General features: G+C 39.9%; 1 pseudogene; it reads right to left on the bottom strand.

Moving 5' to 3' along the window:
* Positions 1–906: 906 nt before the first annotated feature.
* On the bottom strand, positions 907–3,054 carry LOC109451725 (heat shock cognate 71 kDa protein pseudogene; annotated as a pseudogene).
* Between the last annotated feature and the right edge of the window lie 1,124 nt (positions 3,055–4,178).

The raw sequence follows: 4,178 nt of genomic DNA, 5'->3' as shown, positions 1-4,178 counted from the left end.
AGGACAGTAAGGCACTCAAAGCTCAGAATGCCTAGGAAAATGCTGCTGAAGTGGGGCACAATCAACATTGGGCCTCAGGCATATGGCAAAGAGGAAGGATTCTGTAGGTAAGGTGAAATGGTCCAGTGCATGATGAAGGGGGTGTAGGAAGTGGCTGTTACGGACTTTGTCTTAGCAGGGGCTTTGTATACTGAGAAAACAGTCCTGTGGGAGGCCAAGAGAATAGGAGCTATATTATATTAACCTAGGAATAGTTAGGTATATATTCTAAAATAATAGAAATATATTTATTTAAAATTATTTCCTGATGCCAAAAGAGGCAGTGTGCAAAGTGGCAAAAATCTAGATATTGAACAGAAGGTCAATAAGATAGAGATTCAAACTCTGGTCATCCTATTCCCTGGCCATATATCCATGTATAAGTCACTTTTTCTTTATCTGAAAAATGGCACGAAGCATATTTAGAGTACTAAGTAATGCAAGATAATAGATGTAAATCTTACTATACAGTGCCTGGCTTATAAATCAAAGATAATTAACATTCATTGTTCTTGTGGTTTCCAAACAAACAAGAGGATTTTTTCAGCATTGTTACAAACAGTGCATTGCATGTGAGCTGATCCTTCAAGTGTACAGTCACAACCAAGTTTTCAGTGGGTAAATAAGTACAGTGAAATTTATATTGTATACAAGTACAGAAGCAGGATCACCCTGAGCTTCAAAAGACTGCAAATTAAATTAATAAAATAGTAACTAAAAATAGCACCCGTTTTAAATATTTTTATAAAGTGCCAGTTTTTAAGCGACGGAACATAAAAATGCCAAAGGTTAAGTCCAATTGACTATATAATTTTTTTTTATGGTACCAATTTTAAATAGTTTTATTTAAGACATCGTATTTTCCACTTTACAATACAGTGCATATAAAGTACATCGTTATTTCCTTTCCCTGTGTACATATTCCATATTCAAGTATTAAGAATGCCCAGTTTTTCTTACTATATAACAGCTCAAATTTAAAACTGCTGTGAATTTGCTACAAATTCGGGTCCTTCCGTATTTTGTGTGGAACAGTGCTAAATTTATGCTCAAGGTTGGCTTAATCAACCTCTTCAATGGTGGGTCCAGAAGAGGCACCACCCGAAGGAGGGGCTCCACCACCAGGGAAGCCTCCAGGCATCCCCCCTGGCATGCCTCCTGCACTCTGGTACAGCTTGGTAATGATGGGATTGCAGACTTTTTCCAGCTCTTTCCACTGATGTTCAAATTCTTCATTCTCTGCAGTCTGATTCTTATCAAGCCAGTTGATGATTTCATTGCACTTGTCAAGAATCTTCTGTTTGTCCTCATCTTTGATCTTGCCTTGGAGTTTTTCATCTTCAACAGTTGCTTTCATGTCAAATGCATAGGATTCAAGTGAATTCTTGGAAGATACCTTGTCCCTCTGCTTCTCATCTTCAGCTTTGTACTTCTCAGCTGCCTGGACCATGCACTCAATGTCTTCCTTGCTCAGGCGACCCTTGTCATTAGTAATGGTAATCTTGTTCTCTTTTCCTGTACTTTTATCCACAGCAGAGACATTGAAGATGCCATTGGCATCAGTGCCAAAAGTGACTTCAATCCGAGGAACACCACGAGGTGTAGGAGGTGTGCCTGTGAGCTCAAACTTGCAAGTAAATTGTTATCCTTGGTCATGGCCCGCTCACCTTCATAAACCTAAATGAGAACAACAGGCTGGTTGTCAGAATAGGTAGTGAAGGTCTGTGTCTGCTTGGTGGGAATGGTAGTATTGCGCTTAATGAGGACAGTCATGACTCCACCAGCAGTTTCAGTGCCAAGGGAAAGAGGAGTAACATCCAATAGTAGCAAATCTTGAACATTTTCAGATTTGTCTACAGATGGGATGGCTGCCTAGACAGCTGCACCATAAGCAACAGCCTCATCTGGGTTGATGCTCTTATTCAACTCTTCCATTGAAGAAGTCCTGTAGGAGTTTCTGAATCTTTGGGATACGGGTAGAACCACCCACCAGGGCAATATCATGGATCTGGGACTTGTCGAGCTTGGCATCCGAAGGGCTTTCTCTACAGGGTCCAGGGAGCCACGGAAAAGGTCAGCATTCAATTTTTCAAATCGGGCACGAGTGATAGAGGTATAGAAGTCAATTCCTTCATAGAGCGAATCAATCTCAATACTGACTCGGGTGCTGGAAGAGAGTGTACGCTTAGCACGTTCACAAGCAGTCCGGAGGCGACAACAGCCCTCTTGTTCTCACTGATGTCCTTATGCTTGCGCTTGAACTCTGCAATGAAATGGTTGACCATTTGGTTGTCAAAGTCTTCTCGACCTAAGTGGGTGTCTCCAGCTCTAGATTTGACCTCAAAGATTCCATCTTCAATTGTGAGAATTGACACATCAAAAGTGCCACCTCCCAGGTCAAAGATCAGCACATTTCTTTCAGCTCCAACCTTTTTGTCTAAGCCATAAACAATAGCAGCTGCAGTTGGTTCATTGATGATTCTAAGCACGTTGAGACCAGCAATAGTTCCAGCATCTTTGGTAGCCTGACGCTGAGGGTCATTGAAGTAAGCAGGTACTGTGACAACAGCATTGGTAACAGTCTTCCCAAGGTAGGCTTCTGCAATTTCCTTCATCTTTGTGAAAACCATAGATGACACTTCTTCTGGATAGAAACTTTTTGTCTCTCCCTTGTATTCTACTTGGACCTTAGGCCTGCCAGCATCATTCACCACCATGAAGGGCAAATGCTTCATATTGGATTGAACAACAGCATCATCAAATCTATATCCAATGAGGCGTTTGGCTTCAAAAACCGTGTTGGTGAAGTTCATTGCAACTTGATTCTTTGCAGCATCACCGATCAATCGTTCTGTATCAGTAAAGGTGACATAACTTGGGGTGGTTTGGTTTCCCTGATCATTGGCAATTATTTCCACTTTTCTGTGTTGGAAGACACCCACACATGAGTAGATGGTGCCCAGATCAATGCCAACTGCAGGTCCCTTAGACATGGTTGCTTCAGTGTAAATGCGTCTTGCGAAGAAGACAGATTCCGGCAACTACACCCTCGTTCAATGAGTGACTATATAATGTTTGAATTTTGAGCTATTCATCCCTATATAGGCCATGCCTGCCCTGATTTTGAAAACAATTTAAGCATTTCAGATTTTCATATTTTGAAATCTTTTTGTTTTAGATTTTCTTTCCTGTATTACTTTGAATTTCTGAAACATGTCAAAATAGCTGTTAGTTTGTCCATCAATTATAAGTGTTAGAACCCAAGACTTCCCCTTTATAAGGCTTAAATCTGAATAAAGAAGGAAGAAACCAAATACCAGAATCTTAGAAAATTAAACAGTAGGGGAGTCAGTGTCAAGTTAGCAAAGCACTGTTACCCTATCTTAGAATTCTACTTTCATAAGTGTTAATATTTAACCAGCTACTAATACTAACACCACTATTTAGTTACCCTTTTGTGTATAGTAAATGTTGCAAGATAAACTTCACATTTGATAAAGCAGACTTGAAAAAAAGTTTACAAGAAAGCATGCTTCCATTTCAATAGCAATTTAAACTCAGGGAAAATGAATATAATCTCTTGCAATTTTTGTTGATATACAGTGATGGATAGTAATTTCAAATGCTAAATTGTCTTTTGCCCAGCATGACTTCTGTTTCTGCCAATAAGATAAGCAATTAAGACAATGAGGACAATTCTTTTTAAAAGGGCACCTCCAATGGCAACAGAACTCAGTATGTTATTTTCATTTGATTGACATTCTTCCTCAGATCCAAACTTGTCACCTTCAAACTTGAAAACCTGGACCCACCCAGACTTTGAATATGTTGACTAAAGAGGCAGTTGTGACTTGAACATTTTCCTCAGGATTACAATTAGGAGAATTTCCCATGGTGGCTTGAAAGGCTCTCAGTGAGTCATTGGGATCCCTGGTGCCTTGTAGAATTGTGTTTCACTGGATTCCTTATAGGATAAACAGGCTAGGACTTGCATCCATTCCAAAACTGAAGAGAAGTAGGGTGACATTTTTGCTGCAGAGCTCCAGTGTGACTAAATGAGATTTGTAAAGTGCCAGTTTTATTTGGGTTGATATTGAATGCTGTTGACACAGTCGCCTGATAGATTTTCTAATAGGTGA

The sequence above is a fragment of the Rhinolophus sinicus genome, chromosome 18 (genome assembly GCF_057876585.1).
Source record: "Rhinolophus sinicus isolate RSI-liver-muscle chromosome 18, RSI-T2T, whole genome shotgun sequence".
NCBI classification, from domain to species: domain Eukaryota; kingdom Metazoa; phylum Chordata; class Mammalia; order Chiroptera; family Rhinolophidae; genus Rhinolophus; species Rhinolophus sinicus.
Note: the sequence above shows the minus strand (reverse complement) of the source record. Positions and strands in the feature narration are given on the sequence as shown.